Source organism: Terrapene carolina, unplaced genomic scaffold (genome assembly GCF_002925995.2).
Source record: "Terrapene carolina triunguis isolate 2854851 unplaced genomic scaffold, T_m_triunguis-2.0 Scaffold84, whole genome shotgun sequence".
NCBI lineage: Eukaryota > Metazoa > Chordata > Testudines > Emydidae > Terrapene > Terrapene triunguis.
Window position 1 is genome coordinate 36277568 of NW_020664435.1, and position 21829 is coordinate 36299396.

Consider the following 21829-nt stretch of genomic DNA (forward strand, 5'->3'; position numbering starts at 1 on the left):
TACTGTTGCACCCAGAACCCCCCAACAAGCCCCTGTGCATCCAGATCTCTCCCCGCACCCAGATCCTGTACTGAGCTGCCTGCACCCAGATTGCCCCAGACAGACCCATCTCAACCCACACCTGGATCCCCCCCACACTAAACCCCTCCACACTTGGATCCTGCCTTGTTGAGCCTGCCTGCGCACACCTGGCATGGAGGGGCAGGATCCTGGGGTGTTTCTGTGTCAGGGTTGGGTTCAGCCTCACCACTGAGTGTGTCCTGGGAGGGGGGGGGGAAGTGGGGGGAAGGGGAAGAGCTGCAAAGTGATCTCCCACCTCTGTGCAGCCACTGGCCTGTGCTCCCCAATGCCATGGTGGAGCCGCCACATTTATTTGACAAATAACATTTGCAGAATTTTAAAATATGGGCAGAATTTTTAATGTTTTGGTGCAGAATGCCCTCAGGAGTAGTGTGCACGCACACACACTGCACTTACCCAGCTGTTGACATCAATGGGAATTATGCATGTGTTTAGACAGGCAAATACCTGTTGTACTATACGTTGAAAGCGTATGACACAATTTTCCACATAAGAGATTACTTAAATTTTTAGATATTTTAATAATACAAGTGTCTTAAGCTTCAGAATATTGAGCCAGAGGCATTATCACAGTTAATATCTCTTGCTATCACAGATTTCTTACTATTACATGTAGTAAATTATGATAGGTTGGCAAGCATATTGCTTTTTGTAATCAGCGGTATTAATACTTACAGATTGAAACAATTATTTTCTAGTACTTCTGCTTCACAATTTAGCCACAAGCCAAGAATAATGCAGACAGAATGCAACCCCCTGCACTGCTGATGCAATTAAATCTTGGTCTGAAAGTACTGACCTTTTTGACAGGATGAGAGATTATTTCACTCTCCTAGATACATCAGTCCAATTTAACACCACAAATTATGCTAAATGTGATATAGGGCTAGGTTATGTGGACACAGAAATAGTAACGCCACACAGGATACTAAGCCTCTTACAGCCAGTGGACCTGTATTACATCAATTCTATACTACAAACTATTCAAACTGAATAACAGATCTGAAAAGTTATCACTGATGTAACCAACCAATGCTCCCAAAGAATCTATTTTCCAGATCACTCTAAAAATTCCCTAAAGCATGTTCCTTTTTTTTTTTTTTTTTTTTAAAATACCGGTTACCTATCTTTCTGCAACTGTTATTCTTGGAGAGGTGTTGCACACGTCCATTCCACAAAAGGTGCGCATGCACTTTGTGCATAGTTGGAGATTTTTCCCCTCAGCCATATCCATCGGGCCAGCATGAGCAACTCTGACGCCTCACACCACTGCACGCAGGTCCACAGGTCCACACTGCTCCCAGCCGCCCTCAGTTCTTTCACACTGGAAAGGCTCCAATACGGAAGGGAAGGAAGATGGGTTGTGGAATGGACATGTGTTGCACATGTCCAAAACCAATAGTTTACCAAATTTTCTATAACTGTCTTTTCTTTGAGTGATTGCACATGTCCATTCCGCAGCAGGTGACTGACAAGCAGCGTGAACTGGAAGTGGGCTCGGAGTCCACTTGAACGGTGATTGTAGGACCACCCGCCCAAATCTGGCATTGTCTCTAGATTGATGAGAAATGGCATAGTGAGAGGCAAACGTATGGACCAATGACCAGGTTGCTGTCTGTCTAACAAACATTCAGTACAGGTAGGCGAGCCAGAAAGGCAGCGGAAGTTGGCTGCGACCTGACAACTTTCTTTGGAGGGGCAATATCAGCCAAGTCGGTAGCATAAACAAATACAGCTGGAAATCCAGGACGAGATCCTCTGGGTAGATACAGGGTGGCCCTTTACTCAGTCTGAAACCACAATAAGGAGCTGAGATGAAGACCTGAAAGGCCTAGTCCAATCCAGGTAAAGAGCCAAAGCTCCCCTAACATGAGGTTTCTGAAAAGGAGTCAGTAAATATGTTACTTGATTAATAGGAGAATCAGAAACCACTTCAGACAGGATTTTGGGTGAGTGAAAGGAAACCCTGTCCCTAAAGAAAATTGTATAGGGAGGCTCTGATACTAAAGCTCACAGTTCCCCAACTTTCCTGAGCAAGGTTACAACAACCAAGAAAACCGAGAACAAATCACTGGCGTCTCAAAAGGGGTGCGGGGGGATGGAGGGCAGGAGACCCATCAACTTTGCTAGAACTAAAATTTAAACTCCAATGTGGAACCACGCCGTGAACCTGTTATAATCTGAGCAAACCCTTTAGAAATCTGATGGGCACAGGGTTTGAAAAAACTGATTGATTATCCACAGGAAGGTGGAAAGCTAAGATAACTGCCAGATGGACTCGGATGGAACATTAGCTAAACTTGTTGTTTCAGAAACAAGAGATCGTCCAAGATACGGCAAATCAGAGCTTGAGCTGGGGGCAGGTCTCTTTGTACTGACCAAACGGAGAATCTCTCCCATTTAACAAGATACGTAGACTTAGCTAAAGGCTTCCTACTATTTAGCAGAACTTCCTGTACCCCCTTAGAGCAAACTCTTCCAAAGTTGTCAGCCATGAAGCATCCACACGGTCAGCTGGAAGGCCTGAAGGTTGTGATGAAGCAGGCTGTGTAGTCTGTGAGATCACATCCACATCTCTCAAGGGCAGCAGTGGAGGTCTGACTGATACGGCTAGTAGAGTCAAAACCTAATGGTGAGGGAGGCACACTGGGGTTATTAGAATAAGGTGAGCAGAATCTTGCTTGACTTTGGACAAGACTGAGCTGGAGTGGAACTGGAGGGAAGGCATACAGCAGGCCTTAGGAAGAAAGCATTCGTCAGTCAACCTGGGCTGTGACCTGCTCGGGAACAAAAAGATGACATTTTTTGTTTGCGCTTATTACAAACAGGTCCACTTGGGATGTTATATCACTGCTGAAAAATGAGCCCGGACACATCCAGGCAAAGAGACCTGCAAACAACCTATGGAGGTGGTCTGCAAGAGTGTTTTGAACTCCCAGAAGGTAAGCAGCTCTCAGGTTGATAGAACTGGTCATGCAGAAATTCCAAAGGAGCATTACCTAGTGTCAACACCTTGCCAAATGCTCCCCCTTTGTTTGTTTACATAGAACACTGCTGCTGCGTTGTCTGTGAGCACCAACAAATTGTAAGACCACCCGCCTTAATCTGGCATTGTCTCTAAATTGATGAGAGATGGCCCCAACAAATTCCGCCACTTGATACGTGGAAGGAATGCCACACAAACTAAATGGATGGCCCAAAGCTCCCTGATATTTATATTGTAGCCTGATCCTTTTAATGCTTAATAATAATTGTACTGATTACCAACTGATATTAATTAATGAGCTGGGGATAATAGGGTTCTCATCCCAGAATCAGGCTCCACAGAATTAAAATTGACAAGTTCAATATCTTGTAGGGAACCATGGGGTGTACGGCAAAGCAAAGCTGAGGGCAAAGCAAAGCCTTGGCTGTTTTTATTAAAACTATCAGTAAAGACAGGAAAGCTCCAAACCTCATAACCAGATATCCCTAATGTTGTATTACTGCTATCTTCAGTGTCATTCCCTGCATATGCTCATATCCTTATATATTCACATCCTTCCTTGGGGACCTGGTGCTGAGAGACACAAGTCTCGGGCATGCCAAATGAGTCCAATGGTCCAGGTTCCCCAGTGTCCAAAGATTGGTGGTAGATCACAATGAAGAGCTGAAAGGTCAACGATGGAAAGCTAGCTCTAACTACATGGTGGCTTAGCCTATTATAGGGCCTGGCACTATCATGAATATGCATTCTACTGCCCAGCCGTCAGTGTTCAAATCTAACTTCCTCACCCTCATAATATTGGGTGCACTTACCCTATAGGTTAACATATTAATGCCATTTAACTCATTATCAGATACATCACCTACTGCTCAAGCAAGTTTGTGGTTAGACATCTGCCAGCGATTCTGTCTTAAAATATCAGTTCAGTGTTCCTGCGGTTGCCTGGTACCATTATGTTCAACTCCCTTTATTGAGCAAGCTATTCCCAATTTCCCCAAACTTGGGGTAACTGTTGGGCCATTTTATCTATGCTAAGAGTCATAGGCCGACCATATTTATGGTAACTTGCTTAAGCTAAGGTCTTAAAGGATACAGGCCTGCAGGTTTCTTGTTACTGCTGAGTAAAATAAAATGGCTAAGCTAGCCCTAAGAGCTACAATATGGAGACTTAGATTCTAAGGAGACAAAAGGTCTTGAGTCTGAAGGGGACTTAAGTGACCTCCCCAACGTAGACCTCATGCACCTGACTGGAGTTGTGGAGGGGAAAAGAATTCCCTTGCAAACATTTGCAGCTCTACTCACCAGTGCAGGGAGGACAACACCAGAATAGTTACTTGAATCACTATGTCCATATGATGATGGGGCAGTAATTACAACCAACCCTGGAGTTCTCTGAGGTGTAGCCTGGCATGCTGCACCATGTAGGTGCATGCCACTATGTGTCCTAGATGTGAGAGGCAATTCTGAACCATAGTGACAGGGTTTGCTGTTAGATTTAGAGGAATGGACCTGCATTGTTTGATCTTTGTCAAGTCCAGAGCCACATCAATGAATTTATTCTATGCTGATGCCTATTCAAAGATTTCTCTGTATTGATTAGGAACTCCAGTGCATCGAAAGTGAATAGCTGGTATGCTGGATAGCATTTGAGACCTGGACCGGCCTCTCACTAGCCAGTTGTCCAGGTGGGGGAACATATGGACTTCCAACCTTTACAAGAATGCTGCTACTGCAGCCACGCATTTTGCGAATATGAGAGAAGCTGCTGACAGGCCAAAAGGCAGTACTGCGAACTGGTAGTGGGATCCATTGACCAAGAATCTGAGAAACTTTCTGTGATTCTGATGAATTGCTACATGAAAATAAGTGCCCTTTAAGTTGAGAGCAGCATATCAGTCCCTGGGATCTAAGGAAGGGATAACAGATGCTATAGTGACTGCCCAGAATTTTGTTTTCTTTAGGAACTTGTTTATCTGCCTTAGATGTAAAATAGGCTTGAGTCCCCCATTCCCCTCTGCCTTTGGGATTAGGAAATAACAGGAATAAAATCCCTTCTCTTTGAATGACATGGGAACTTCTTGTATGGTCCCTATGAGGAGGAGAGACTAGGCCTCTTGAAGTAGCAAACTCTCGTGACAACGATCCCTGAAGGGGGACAGGAAAGGGAGATAGAAATAAATTGAAGGGGATAACCCAGTTCCACTGTGCTTAAAACCAACAGATCCGTGGTGATGCGGGTCCATGCAGTTAGGAAGTGGGATAGGCTGTTGGCAAAAACTGGGGTGGGGATAGATGGCACTCTGGTTGACAGCTCTAGACCAGAAGGTCAAAACGACTGTTCAGAGAACCCAGTTTGACTGGAGGAACTGGGAGCAGCAGAAGAGGGAGGACGATGCCTCTTGTAACTTCTGCTTCTCTTTTTGGACAGGTCCTGGGTATGCAGCAAGAAGGGCTGAAACCACTGGGACAACTGTGGGCAGAATGGTTTTCTTTTTGCCACCAGTGTATAAATCCCCTTAAGGGTCACCCTTGAATCTTTCAGACTAGGAAGCCTCTCATCTGTTTTAATAGAAAAGAGCAAGGGTTCTGCAACTAGGAGGTCTTGAATGGTTTGTTGCACTACAGGGGGAGACCTGACTCCTGCAGCCAAGATGAATGCTGCATAATGATGGTGGAAGCCATAATTCAAGCTGGAGAGTCTGCCGCATCCATGCTTGTTTACAATGCTATTTTGGCAACTAATTTGCCCTCCTCCACCATAGCAGTGAACTCCTGCTTTGTCTCATCAGGGAGCTTGTCTTTGAACTTCAGGATATTACCCCACAGGCTGAAATTGTATCAACCCAGCAGACACTGCTGCTTCCTAAGATGTAAACCTCCTGTGGAATAAAGCTTTCTATGGAAAGGTTTAGCTTTTTTGCTTCTTTTCCTTTCAGTCTAGAGGTCTGATGTCCTTTTCTCTTTTTCGTCAGCAGCAAAGACTACCAGTGAGCCTGGAGGAGGGTTGTTACAGAAGTGCTCAAATCCCTGTGAAGGGACATATCTTCCTCCCACTGCTAAAAGAGTGGAGAGCAGGGAAGATGGGGTTTGCCATAAAAACTTGACAGGTTCCAGGAGAGCCTCATTAATAGGGAGAGCTACCCTAGAGGGTCTTGTAGAGTCCCCACCTCCAAATCCTCCATAGGAGAGTCCCAAGCACACAGTTCCCCTGCATGGTACTGGTCCCACTGGAGGGAAGACTGACCTTGCTGCAGATGCTCCCAGCACCTAGCCAATGTAGAAGGGCAGGAAAAGAAGAGAGGCCCTGAAACGTGGAGGGAAGCCCCAAGGCATCCAAAATGGCCATTGACATGGAGGCAGGACCCAGATACATGCAGGCCATTGGTCAGCAGAGGCTGTGGCTGGTACCAGGGAGGCTGGCACCCCATTGGGGCATGTTCCAACCTTTGAGTCTAATGAGGAGTCCACTTCCTCACACAATGGTGGAGCTGACCCCATCGGCAATGGGAGGTCTGGCTCAGAGTCTGGAGATAGAGGTACCAGCAAGATCACTACTGGGTTCTCCATAGATAGAATCCTACGGAGAGGAGCAGCAAATTTAGAAGGCACCGGTAGCAAACACTGCTCTGGGGCTGGAGCTGGGACCATAGAAGCATGTGCTTCCAATCCCAGTACCAGGCGAGATTCCTGAATGGTAGAGGAAGCTGGCACCAACAGGTTAAGCAACGCACTAGCTGTCTCGAAAACTTTGGGTGTAGACAGCACTGGAAAGAGCTCCTGAGACTGTGGTACCGAAAGGTGCGCCAGTCATTCAGGGATTGGTGTCAACAGACCCTTCCAGGGTTCTGGAATCAGCAATCCTTCCTGGTTTCCAGACTGTGTCTGCCTCTTTTTGAGTGCACCTCTGCGTTCTCGTCTCTGCACGGTACCTTCACAGTAATCTTCAAAGGCCACAGTACTGTGTTTAGGGGAGACTTACGTTGTCTCTTCTTAGGTACCGTGATGAGAATCTGCCTCTGGATTCTGTCAGAACAGTGGGAGCACTCCAAAACAACTCAGACATGCCAATATCCATTCTGAGTGGGAAGGTTCTGAAGAGAGGCAAAGCGCAGACTCCATGAGCAGGTACTTGAGTCTGTCCGCCCTGTCCTTTTTCAGTCTGAGTTTGAACCCTCTACAAATGTGACATTTACCACTCTTTTGTGCCTCTCCTGGATACAGTGAGATGCAGTGAGAGTCACTCTCTGGCATAGTTTTGTTACATGAGCAACAAGCCTTGAAGCCAGGAGAATAAGGCTTTAGTCCGGTACCATGCCTGGTATCCCTGGGACCCCTACTCTACAAAATTATCCTAAATTTATTCCTATATCTAAATATGTACAAATACACTACGCTAGACTAAACTCTAACTTGATGTGATGTCCTGGGTCTTGAACCGAGGCCTGGGATCCCCCAGACAGCAGATGCATGCTGGCCTTCACCCAGCATCTACTGAAACCCAGTGGGCTGAGAACCTATTAGGACTATAGCCCCAGTCAAGGCACCACCCACAGGAGCTCTGACTGGAGGATTTCCCGGCTCCACTAATTAGTCCAACTATGCTGTTTAAGCCAGGAGGCAGCCCAGGACGTTTGGCCGAGCTACAAGGTGGTTTCCTGTTGTGGCTGCATTGCACCCTGCTTATGCCTGCTTCCTGAACCCAACCCTGTTCCTGATTTCTGCTCAGCTCCTGCCTCACTTCTGCCTTCACTCCTGTTCCCACCATCCTCCTGCTCAGTGCTTGATCCTTGGCCCACCTCCAATCCTCAGTGACCGGTCCTGGCTCCAATCTCGACCTCCGACTTCTGACCCTGACTCAGGTTTGACCCTTGGCTCTGGTAACTGGCAGTTGACTGTGGTGCTGATCCTGGGCTTTGTTCCCAAACCTGGATGTCCTACAGTGGGACAAGAGCCACTAACAGGAGAGGAGTCAGGAGCTGCCACTGAGATCAGAGCCCCAAACAGGCAAGGACTGCCCAGGAGAGAGAGAGAGAAGTAGAAGAATGGGGAACAAGAGAACATGTGTCTGGATAGCATGTGCAGAGATTGATGTGAACAATATTCTCAGATTCCTTTTGTTTTCAATAATCCCACTCTGATAGCGGGCTCGCTTCAATGGATATCTATTGTTTTATATGGGGATCGTGGCAGTACTGCAGCACTTGATGACTTACGGGAGTGAAAAAAAAATCCATATGATCTTTGTATATCATGTACCCACTCCTGCTGACATTTACTCAAGTGCTTCACTTAAGCTTTTGAGGAATCCAAACGAAGTATAGAGGACTTCCTCACATGTTTAAAATTAAGCTTGACCCCAAGCGTTTGCAAGATTGGGGCTTTAATTAGGTTCTCATATTGGCAAGTCTCATTCTTCTACATATATAAAATATTGTAATGTTTATATAGGTTACAGAAGTTTCAAACAAATCTTTTTTTTTTTATACTCACTAAGGATGATTCTTACCACAATAACCATGTCAAAACATCTTACATTTGTTAAACTAAAAATACAGATTTTTTTCAGAGAGGTTAGATAAAATCAATACCCATCTTTAAGGAAGTCTGTACAGTTGAAGGGATTTAGTAAATATATAAGCCTCTCAACAAGAAAAACCCTTCTCTTGTTATGTAAACTAAGAACAAGACAAACATTCCAGATAAAAACTTATTTATTCCAGGTTAAAGTACAAATATTGCCCTTTTGCTGCATGAAAAGTACTATATATAAAACATTTGTCTATTCATAAAACAGTGCATGAGTAAGTTGATTATTTAGGTGTCAGTACATATGGAACTGATTCAAGTTCTTCCCATTGGCTTCAAAGGACTTTGAATCAGGCCATAAGTGAATTAAGAATTTTAAGTATATAAAAATAAATTAGTCTTTTCACTGCCACATTCATAGTTTTTAGAATCTTTACGTGCAAAGAAGGGTCATTAGTTTTTTCACAGTGATTCATTAGTTTTGTTTGAGAACATGCATAATTAGTTAATTGTTAACTAACTAATTATGTGGTACTTAAGAATTTGAAGTTCAGTAGTACTCCAAACCTTTAAAGATTTCAAGAGAATATTTTTCCATACGAGCTATTAGGATTATTCTTTCTGACAACAAATAGCACTAAGATTTATAAGGTTATACCTCAGTATCTCATTAAATTGCTTTACTTATACATTGCTAAATACAATTTAAAAGATAACTCAATATGAGACTTTTGAAACCACTTATTACTCCCATCTCTTCTACAGTAATTAAACTCATGGGTCACATGATTAAGGGGCTCGATCCTACAAAACCATCGCCAGTCCCTTATATGAGTACTTCCACTGAAGCTGAGTAAAGATTCACAGCATCAGACCTGAAGATTTCCCTCTCCCAGCTCCTCAATACCACTTTACAACTTGAGATTTCAAGTTCTAAACAATAGATAATGAATTCTGTGCACCCCATAACACAGCATTTAAAGAGCTGGAATCTTGTTTTGATTCATTGAACAAGGTTACTTCAGGTACTGAGAGAGAAACAATCTACTTCCCAGAAATGAGAGGTGAGGAGAATTAGCGAAGGGAGAACGCAGTTTTATTCTTAAAATATTCATTGAGCACTGACAACATGCTTGGTGCATTACAGAAGGAAGGAAGAAAGAGTCCCTGTCATCTAATATACAGTACAAATGCAGATTCCACTATGTAATTTATACCCCAAAAAAGGATGAATCGTATTGAACAAATTAAAACAAGATACTTCCTAATTCCCTAATCTTCAGCTCTTTACAGAAACCAGCTGAACTGTTTGCAGTGTTTCTGTGGAAAACTGCATAGTTTCCAGAATGCTTTTAGAAACATATTTTCTAAATTATACTATAGTTCAGTGATGTGCTACTGTGCTAACAAGGCAATACATCAATAAGCAGTTTTAATTTAGAAGCTGGGGTCTGGGAAGTGCTGAGAACATAGGAAAGGCATGTAAGAGCCTGGGGATAACGTGCCATCTAGTGAAGGGCAGAAGAAAGGACAAAAACAAACTGGGCTCTGAGAAGAATGCTTAAAAAGTTGTTAGAGTTTGAAGAGAACAGCTGTGTATTAGGGACACTGCAAAAAGAAATTAGTGTGGAAAGTACATTGTCTAACAGCAAGTGGTTGTGGCAGCTGTATGTTTTTGTTGACAAGATTATACAACTTTTTTGGGGGGGGGATGGGAGGAGAGTAATTGCTGTTTCTATTCTATTTTATGTTATTCTGAAAACTAACATTTAAGTTACTGGAGAAATAAAGGTGTTTCTGCTCTATTCCCCAACTGCTTCTATAGTTTAGGGTAGAAATATTTCCACCTTTGCGCTAGAAAATACATTAAATGTTTTGTGAAAAATTACTCATTTTAACTGAAGCTTACATATAAGGGAGGGATAGCTCAGTGGTTTGAGCATTGGCCTACTAAACCCAGGATTATGAGTTCAATCCTTGAGGGGGCCACTTAGGGATCTGGGGCAAAATCAGTACTTGGTCCTGCTAGTGAAGGCAGGGGGCTGGACTTGATGACCTTTCAAGGTCCCTTCCAGTTCTAGGAGATGGGATATCTCCATTAATTGCTATTTCTTTACGCAACAAGGAAACCTACATTCCAAATGTATCACACTCAAAAAAGTCTTCTCATTCCAATCAGCACTGTGCCTTTACATTTCAGTAGCATGGGATGGGACTAGAGCAGAGGTGGGCAAACTAAGGCCCATGGGCCACATCTGGCCCGCAGGACCGTCCTGCTCTCCTTGAGCTCCCAGCCGGGGAGGCTAGCCCCTGGCCCCTCCCCCGCAGCCACGCTACCGTTCGAGCAGCACCCTGAGCGGCGGGGTTGCGCGCTCCTGCCGAGCAGAGCGGCAGCGTGTCTGGCTCCAGCCGGGCAGCGCGGCTGCCAGACATGCTGTTCTGAACGGCATGGTAAGGGGGGGTTGGATAAGGGGCGGTGGATTCTGGGGGGCAGTCAGGGGACAGGGGGCGGTAGAATGGGGTGGAGGTTCTGGGGGGCGGTCAGAGGACAGGGGGGTTGGATAAGCGTGGGAGTCCCGGGGGGTCTGTCAGGGGGTGGGGGTGTGGATAGGGGTCAGGGGACGGGGGGGGGCGCGAACAGGCATGGGGTCCTGGGGGGCCTGTCAAGGGGCAGGGATGTGGATAGGGCTCAGAGCAGTCAGGGGACTGGGAGCAGGGGGGTTGGATAGGGGGTCGGGGGTCCTGGGAGGGGGCAGTTAGGGGACAAGGAGCAGGGGGGTTGGATGGATTGGGGGTTCTGAGGGGGGGCAGTCAGGGGGCGGGAAGTGGGAGGGGGCCAGGCTGTTTGGGGAGGCACAGCCTTCCCTACCGAGCCCGCCATATAGTTTTCCAACCACAATGTGGCCCTCGGGCCAAAAAGTTTGCCCACCCCTGAACTAGAGTGTGTGGGGAAGGACCCACTGGAGTCATGTTATTTAAGGAATCATGGAATCCTAATAATAAATCCCAATTTAACATTAAGACTCCACCAGAGGCAACTAATTTAGCATCACATCACTAACCACTAATACTACCAGACTACATATTGTTCAAATGATACCTGTCAGATCTCAAAAATAGTTTAAACGTGACCTTTTAAGAGACAATGTTTCATGTGACTGCACAGTAAACTGACAAATGGTCTCGAAAAAAAAGCTATAAATCAACCCTACTTGTTATAAATACATTTACACTGAATTCCAATGTTTCATGCCACTACTTATTTAGCATATTTCCCCCATATTTTAATTTTCTATATGCCATATACAAAACCTTTAGCACAAGGCATGACAAATAGTCCATAGAAGAGGGAATAACTAGAGACTCAGGAGCGACAGACTCAAGTAAATGGTGAAGGTCATTCCTTACAAGTCAAGGTTGTTTGCATTTCAGCTACTACATCCACATCTAAAAAGGCAGCTACATATTCGTTATGCCTTCAGACAGCATTTGGTTACTGTAGAATTTTGAACCTTGGAATATGAAGAAAGCAAAACTATGAGACACCAGAATACGTGGTTCATACTGTTTAGTTTGCTTTTCTGCATACATTTCTGGTAATTTTCTGTGACCTATGATCAGGGTTAGAACCTGTGTTGTTGTACTCGCTACTGCACTATTGTTTGGTTTACCTGTATACTGTAAAGGAACAGCTCACACCTTTTCCATTAAGCACAGTTTGCCATGGTTACAGAACATAGAGCCAGAATGTCCTCAGCACCACACAGAAGAGAGAAACCTCAGTGAAAACAATGATTATTACACCAGGGCTGCTGAATCCCTATGTCATGAGTTCTTCTCCCAACCCTTCTGTGGGCCTGAAAGGGAATTCAGCTTCCAAACCCACATATCACAGGCTCTCCAAGTATGGCCTGTGTCTCAAACTACTTCTCCTGACCTCCATGGCAGTACAGTTTTTCATAAGACATACTGTCAATGGCTCCCAGCATACTGCTGACACCACCCCTGTTTAGGGGGCTGAGAAGGCTTTTCACTACATAAGGCAGATCTTCTATATGGGCATGGGAAACCATGCTATGGAGAGTGGTCCTCCCACAACCACTCACTCACTACCTGTGATTAGGAAGACACAGGTTATTCTGTAATTATACTTTATAGGGTATCCTGAACTTCCAGAACTGAGAAAGGAATCTGGTATGGCATTTCCTATTTCACAGAACCTGGCTATTGCAGTGTGCTCTCAAAGGGGTAACCATAGGAAATGAAGAGTGGAGAGAGAAAATAGCACAAGGCAGTACATTTCTCCACACACACTCCATCTCTGCAATTCAGCTCCTCCTTTTGCAGAAAAGTCAAGGCATTGCTCCAGTCCATAGTTAATATCCTTTTTTTTTTTTTTAAACAGGTTGAGGGTTGGATTTTCATGTACCTGTACAATTATTTGCATGAAATGAATTTTAAAAGGCTCAATCCTGGAACACTTTACTCAGAGAACTCCCACTACTTTGAGTTTCCCACTTCAAAATTATTCTGTAATGACAATATTAGGATTTTCAATGGTTTACTTTTTCTATAACCTGTAGATACACATGGAGAAGGAGAGAAATAGTTCTTTGTTTATTGTAAACGTATTTATCATACTATGCGCCGATTCTAAATCACTGCCTGTGAAACTACATAAATTCATCTTCAGGTGTACTTGAATACAGAATCAGGAAAATATTTATATTTTATACTGACTTACAAAACGAGTAGGATTGAACTAATGTGTCTGAAGTTCTGATTTTTAGAAAGGGCACCTGCAACAAGAATACCAAACTAAAGTTTGCTGAAAAGGTCAGAAAGTATGATAATAGTAAATACATAGGAAATATCATACACCTCTTTCCCAGTGATGTAGAATCAGCTTAGGTTCCATACCATGTGCATGAAAATTTACTACTGACATATTGTATTTTGTGTCTAATTTTTACGTGTATAAATTAGGGTAGTTTTATATCCTTGGAACCCAATACTCTTTCACACGTGTGCCATTCATCTGTTTCTTTCTACAAGCTCCTGCTTCATGTCAAAATAAATAAATAAAAGTGAAAGTTCTACCATCTGTACCACATCACAGGGTCAAGTTTTTCTTTTAGTGCAATGAACACATAAGCTAATATGGTATATAACCTGCAATTTTTAATAAAATTGAGACATCACACACTTAAAGTTTAGCATATGAATTTAGTCGCTACCCCCCCCAAAGCATCCCACTGCACACTGCATTCATAAAAACGCAGTTCCTTTTGATGGAGCCTTGTGTCACAAATACAACTGCATTCTCCAACGTTTATAAATTATATTGTGGTGCCACCCCAGAAGACCAAACTGGACAGATGTCCCACAGTGCTAGGTACATGCTGGCAAAGTCCTTGCCTACTTTTAGAATTGTCCTCAATTTCTGCCATCAGTGTAGCAACACTGGAGTCAACCCCTAGTACCAATAGGCAAGGAGGACAACAAATTATCACCAGTGAAGCTTCCTGGAAAGATCCACTGAAAGATGCCAAAGAAATGTCCACAGAGGTAAGGCTTGGGGAGAAGAATGTCATGGAAGACTAGGACGACAAAATACTGAGAAGGCAGGAATGATAGACAACAGACAACAGGAATGAAAGAGACCTTGACAAGAGCCGTCTCAAAGGAGTGGAGCAGGCAGAAGGGAGCCAAGATTAAATTTGAGTATCTCAAGAAAGTAGCTGTGAATGGCACATTTCATTAGTTCTGAAGTGGGCAGTAGCAGGAAAGGCAAGTGGGGTCAAGGGATGGCTTTCCTAGTATCGAGATCAGAGAGCTTGCTTGTACTATGAAAGGAAGGAACCAGAGGCGAGAGAGAGATTGAGGAAGACTAGGAAGAAGATGAAAATGATTAAGGGACCTTAGTATTCAGGAGGGGGTGGAATCAAGGAAACAGGTGGAGGGATTACAGACAGCGTACAAAACAGAAGACTTTTCAGTGGTGACAAGGGAAGAGGAGGGGATTATAAAACAAGAAATGCAGAAAGACCATAGTGGAGGGACTCAACAAGAGAGTCAGAGAGCAGATAAAAGGAAAGAAAGCAACAGAGAAGTTTCAGATGACTAGTCACTGAAGACTCAAGTGTAGGAGCAGGTCAGGATGCAACAGGTTAATTGCAACAGGGTGGCTTGCCCTCGGGGCTGGAGAGCACAGGGCCAAGCCAAACCTGATTACATCATGAGCCCCACACTAGGGGAAACAAGAAGTTTCCTATAAAGATCAGAAGGTGGCTGCAACGGAATGGGGAGAAAGCTTAGGAGGGTGTAGTGAAACTGCAGGGCTGCAGAGAGGCTCCTGCAAGGAAGACCATGAGACCAGGGGAATTGCTCCAACTAGGAGCAGCCTGCTAAGGCAGGAAGGACTCTGTCCAGAGGAGGGGAGTGTGGGCTGTACCCAGCTCAAGACTGGAGGGAAGACCTGTGTGTTTAATTTTGAACTTAAAGTGAATAAGACAGACCCCAAGGAGGGCTGTTGTGATTGGACTAGGAAAAACCCTTCATGGAGTTTATCTGGGAAACCAAGGTGAGGTCACCAGGGGATGAGGTGAGGCTGTCACTCATCTACAGCAGTGATTTTCAAGCTGTGGTCTACAGACTATATCTAAAAAACAACAAGGAGTTGGGTGGCACCTTAAAGACTAACAGATTTATTTGGGCATAAAAACTTTCATGGGTAAAAAAACCCACTTCTTCAGATGCATGGAGTGAAAATTACCGATACAGGCATTATTATACTGACACATGAAGAGAAGGGAGTTATCTGATGCTTGACACCATGCAAGACTATGTCTAAGATTTCCAAGGGATCAGCACCTCCATTTGTCTGAGGGTCCACAGGCAAATATTCTGTAACAAATTCCTACTGTTCACACAACAGTTTGCTTCTCTTTCAAGAGAAAACTGAAGAAATAGGTATCTCAACAGTGACCTCTAATGGCAAATCAGACAACATCTATTAAAAGCAGCACTTCTATTTAAACGGCAGGAAGATTCAGAGATTCCGAAAGAAAAACAGAAATAGCACAAAATAGAAAAGCAAACCAAAACAGTTGCAGTATTATTGAGGTACCAACTGGATTTACCTTAAACAGGCTCTAGAAGAGCCTGTGTGTCTAAGGCAGCAACTTCTTTAAGCAGATTGGGTCCAAAATTTGACCTACATTTGACATAAAATATCTACTTACAATAAGGTGATAAGTTACCTGCACGCTAACAGATGTATTAGTTAACTGTGACCCACCCCATGTCCCTAAAATAGAAGATCTTCCTCATGTGAAACACATATGTTTAATATCATTATAGACAGCTTGCACATATTGAAGAGACACTGTCAACTTCATCTGTTTTTTAACTTCATTACAACTAACTGAGTTTAACACTCAAACCTGTTTTAAAGGTGGACTTTTCCCAGTTATGGAACTTTGAGGTTTGGGGCTAATTAATGATTACAAGGCTCTGGAAACCTTTCACCATACTTTCCCTCCAATTGCTTTGATGAAGTGTTTTTGCTTCATTAAAATCACTTATGCCTTAAGAAACATGAATGTTAACAATGAAAGTCTATATTAGGATGTTAATAAAGATTTCTGTATAGCCCAGTGGTTTTCAAACTTTTTTCTGGAGACCCAGTTGAAGAAAATTGTTGATGCCTGTGACCCAACGGAACTGGGGATGAGGTATTTGAGCTGTGGGAGGGGCTCAGGGCTGGGGCAGAGGGTTGGGGTGTGGGCATGAGGGCTGCAGGGTGGGTCTGGAAGTGAGGGGTTCAGGGTGTGGGAGGGGGCTCTGGGCTGGGGCGGGGGGTTGGGGTGTGGAAGGGGGTCAGGGCTCTGGGTGCAGGCTCTGGGGTTAGGCCGGGGATGAGGGGTTTGGAGTGCAGGAGGGGGCTCCGGGTTTGGGGGCCTCTGGGTTGCGGCTGGAGGTTGGGTGCAGGAGGGAGTCAGGGCTCTGGGGTGGGGCCGGGGATGAGGGGTTTGGTGTGCAGGGAGGGGTTCTGGGTTTAGGGGGCTCCGGGTTGGGGCAGGGGGTTGGGTGCAGGAGGGAGTCAGGGCTCTGGGCTGGGGGTGCAGGCTCTGGGGTGGGACCAGGGTTGAGGGGTTTGGTGTGCAGGGAGGGGTTCTGGGTTTGGGGGAGGCTCAGGGCTGGGGAAGGGGGCACGGGATTACCTCGGGCGGCTCCCTGTCAGCAGCGCAGTGGGGGTGCTAAGGCAGGCTTCCTTAGCACTGCGGACCACGCTGCGCCCCAGAAGCAGCCAGCAGCAGGTCCAGCTCCTAGGCAGACACATGCAAGTGGCTCCACACAGCTCTCGCCCACAGGCACCGCCCCCCGCAGTTCCCATTGGCCAGGAGTGGAGCTGGTGCTCGGGGCAGCCCCATGCCCCCCTGTCCCGGGAGTCGGACCTGCTGCTGGCCACTTCCGGGGCGCAGCACGGTGTCAGAACAGGTAGGGACTGCCCTGACTTTTAACGGCCCGGTCGGCGGTGCTGACCAGAGCCGCCGCGACCCAGTGCCTTATATTCCGCGATCCAATACTGGGTCGCAACCCACAGTTTGAAAACCACTGGTATAGTCCACAGTTCTCCTTTATTTATCAATTACCAGATTCTGATTGACCCTCTCCCTTCAAAGACTGGAGCTCCAGGGCTGCACTCCCTTACACTTGGTGGCAATAGTCCCCAGAACCTGGTTATTCTCCACTGTAAAACAGAACACCAGGCACTAACCATGCCCTCACCTTTCTGACATACAACCAATACTGGCTCTGTGCCATCTCCTTTTATAGCCCCTTTCTGCCAGCTATGTGCCACTCAAGGAACACCTTTATGCCAGAAGTATTCCCCAGGTGCTAGTTCCACCTAGATTAGCAGCCTCTTTATGATGTCCAAATGGCATAAAGGGTCCAAAATACATCTTTGTATCTGATCCACTGACTATCGTTGAGGCCCAGAAAAGGTACCCCTTTCTCCAGTCTACCATGACGCAGCTGTTTTAGGCCCATCTTTTGAAGCTCTTCCCTCAGAAACAAGGTAACTAGTAACCCAAATGAAATAAATTTATTAGAGCTACCTAACCCCCGTCCTCCCTGTAAATCACCTCTTTGATTATGCCCCCTTCTTTTCCCATTTCCTGCTGAAGCCTAGCATTTAGAAGTCCTACCAGCCCACAGCAGCTCACAATATTTCCTCTCTCCACCCAATTTACCTCCTGGATATCCCAAATTTCATTCATTCTTCCCCAAGTCACGACCGTGCCGTCTCAGAGCTGCTATGGAGGTGTGAATTTAGGTTAATTTCCAATCTCTTCAACTATAATCCTGCTTTGATCAGAAACTCCTAGAGGCAAATATTCAAGCTTTCCTTTGGAACAGAACTCCACTACCCTGCAGAAGCTTCATGTTGTTCTAGGCTGCTGGGCACTTAATGGAGCAGAATGCATCACAAGCATGGAGCAAGCATGTGGTACATCTGCACTGCATGATCAGTTTAGGTGGGAGAGCACTGACTGAACTGCTGCTAGCACTGGTCTCTTCCAAGTAGGTTTTAGAGATACTATGACGACGACACTTGTGATCTTTACAGAGTTACTAAAGTTTTGACTCTCCTAATTTACGGGATTACTAGATAGAAGAAACATTAACTAAGTAGCTCAGGTTATTTCCCTTGAAACTATATCTAGAGTCATGCCCATGTTTTAAACCTGCTTCTGAGTTTCACTTATTAGTGAACATTTACAGACAGCTTTAGAACAGTTTCAAGCAGAAGTCTGGAGAAGTCAAATTGTACAGGGTTAGTGGACTAGACACCTAATTAAAGTGAATATTGTACAGTAAGGGACAAGGTTTATGGCTAGAAACAAAAAGGACAATACAGTAAAAACAAGGTCTGTTTTACATCAGTGTTTTCAGATATTATAACAAAGTTAGCTAAATGAATCGCTAGTGTAACACCAATGAAGGCATGAGTTACACCTGAAAGGCATTTGACCCAACAGATATATAGTCAGAGGAGGGCCAGATACCTCCTTTTTCTCCCCTTCTACTAAGTTTGTGGCAGGGCAAGTTGAAACTGGAATGGCAATTGTTCCAAATCTGTGTACACTTACTGAGGAAAGTCTACACAGCCAGTTAGTGCGTGGCAAGCCGGGGTGTGAATGAACAGCACACTAGCCTGCTATGCACTCAATGGCTGCGTAGACCTCTACTGGTTATTAGAACTTTTAGCGTGCAGTAGCAGGGTCCAGCCAGTTAGTGCATAGCATGCTAGTGCGCTGTGCATTCACACCCTGGCTTATTACACATTAACTGGCCGTGCAGACAAGGCCTAAATGATTCAACCAAGCAACCAATGCTATTCAATCAATGGGATACAGATTTGCGTACCTCTGATAAAGAATGATTTACAGGAAGATAAATGCAAATTTAATAGCAATGTGAATGGCACACTAAGAAGTTAACAGTGCAAAAGGGAAACATGCTGGGAGTAAAAATATTCAGAGCAGTGTAATCAGCGTAATGGGATTTAATGGCGTTATCAGACCTTAATGAAGCTTTGCTTAATTTTAGTAGTGTTGACTGGCAAAATAAGATACTGGTTGCAGAAGGATATGCACATCCACTTACCTTTTATACGTATTTACTCTATCAAATGGATATATTTACTACAGACAGTAGAAAACCAGAAGCAAGCACATTCATTTATATGACAGAAAACTAGTAAAAGATGCTAATATGACCTTAGTGGAACATATCAAATGTCATTGCCACTGTTTTCCCAAGTCATTTTAAGAACAATCTACTAAGACAATTAATTATATCGCTTAAAGGATTAGGTCAAGAGTGTCAGATACAAAAATATGAATTTGAAATTTGGCCTTTTTTAAAGGGAGAGACACTATTTCAACTCAACATTTATTTTTCTTTTAAAAAGAGTGGTAACTTCCAACGTTGGAGAATATTAGTTATACCCCACTGGGGAAAATTCTTGCCCTTTACCTTCCTATAAGAAACATTTTAGGGTCTGACAGGTCAACAGCATCTCTTAAATGGAAGAATGGACACTCATCCCTTAATATTCATACAACCCTTAGATTTAAAAGTCAGAGTTGGTAGAAGACAATAATCTACTCCTTTTACCCCATTTTATTGGTATCTTTTGGTCAATGGGAGCTGCGAAGCCAGCGCTCTGGGCGGAGGCAGCCCGCAGACCTGCCTAGCCACGCCTCCGCCTAGCAGCTGAGCGAGGGGGATGTTGCTGCTTCAGGGGAGGCCCCCATCCAGTGCCCCCTCTGACACCCAAACTCTGCTGCTGGATGGGGGGAGCCGCGGAGGCCTGAGACTGCCCCAGCAGTGGCTGGTGCGCCTGGCACAAGGACTGCCTGAGCTGCCCCTGAGCCAGGTGCACCGGCTGCTGCAGAAGTCACGGAAAGTCATGGAATCCGTGACTTCCATGACCCCCGTGACAAACTCGCAGCCTTACTCATCAGCTATCTATGGCATAAGGGGAAAATTCCACCGTGAGGCATGGTGCCTTTCTTGAAACAGGGATCTGAGGAAAGGTCCTTTGTTGTCTTCACATGTCAGTGGGCATGAAATCTCTAGTCAAGGTTATATAAGAATATTGAGATCTCCTTGGGATCCAGGTGGGAAAGGTAAGACGAGAGACAAAAGAAGCAGGAAGATATGGAGGACAAGATACGACCAAGACTCAAGTTTCTGTGATTCTCCTAATATACTAGCTATGAGGAAAATGGCCCACTAAAAATTTAGAGCAACTATACACTTGCCTATTGGCACCCATGTTCACAGCTATTCCTTTACACCCCTTAATGCCACATCTTAAAAATACAATGCAACCGTACTCTCATTCAAAATATATTTATCCTTTACATGCTATGATAACACACAACTGATTACCTCATCCTCACAGCCCTTAACTCATAATCCCATTTTTGTCTGAAAAACTTTCCTTTAGGCAAGTCCTAGGCATTAAAAACATAACTCTTAAGAGATTTTGAAGAATTTAGACTTTCCTGAAATTCAATGAGCTAGACAATTTAAAGGGTTTGTGACAGTGATTTCCAGCCTCTTTTTGCTAGAGCAGTGGCTCTCAACCTTTCCAGACTAATGTACCCCTTTCAGGAGTCTAATTTGTCTTCTGTACCCCAAGTTTCAACTCACTTAAAAACTACTTGCTTACAAAATCAGACAAAAATACAAAAGTGTCACAGTGCACTATTACTGAAAAATTGCTTACTTTCTCATTTTGTCTGTACAAAATTTTAGTTTGTACTGACTTTGCTAATGCTTTTTATGTAGCCTACTGTAAAACTAGGCAAATATCTAGATGAGTTGATGTACCCCCTAGAAGATTTCAGCATACTCCTGGTTGAGAACCACTATGCTAGAGCACCCCCTTGCAATGGACTAACACAGCACTACATCCCCCATCCAAGTGTGAACACAGTAACCATCTCCCCTTTTTCCCCCCTCCCATCCAGTTTTTCTCTTGTCCTCCTTCCCTGGCAATTGTGTTTTCCCATCCATCCTATTTACGTGGACTCCACCTTCCTCCACCACACAGCACCTTTGAATTCCCCATCCCCACACTCCATGAAGTGCACATACCTGGGAGCGGGAGAGATGCACAATAGTGCCTTCAAAGGCCCAGCTGAGTACCAAAGGAGTAAAGAAAACTAGATTGGACTGGCAAGATGCCATCTGAACCTGCACTCCTGTACACGTGAGCTGCTCCCAGAGCAAGTCACATCGGGGTCACAACAGTATGGAAGTAGAGTGACTTCCAAGCAGCCACCTAATTTTAATTGTAGATAAGGCAGAACATTTGTGGGGTGTGAGTGCGGGGTGAGTCTGGGGTCCTGCGGCTTTCCTTCTACATACAACGCTCTCCTCTACCCTACAATGACCCCTGAAATAGTCTGGTATTCCCCCCCATGACAGGAAAATGCATGTTTAAGAAGGCTAAGTTACTATCATGATTTTTCTGTCATTTGAACCCTACTGCAGTACTGATTTACTGCTTATTTGACTGAAACATCCAAAGGATCGAGGCCCTGATTGTGCTAGGTGCTGTACAGACACAAAGATGTGGTCCCTTCCCTCCAAAGTTTGCAACACTGCAGGTCTTTATACATTGACCAAGTTAGACCTCTTAGTTCATTC

At 44.7% G+C, this 21829-nt stretch overlaps 1 protein-coding gene across 1 annotated transcript in view; it reads right to left on the reverse strand.

Moving 5' to 3' along the window:
* The window catches only part of RSU1 (Ras suppressor protein 1), a 173735-nt gene that overhangs the window by 123597 nt on the left and 28309 nt on the right, over positions 1–21829 (reverse strand). The window lies entirely within an intron of this gene.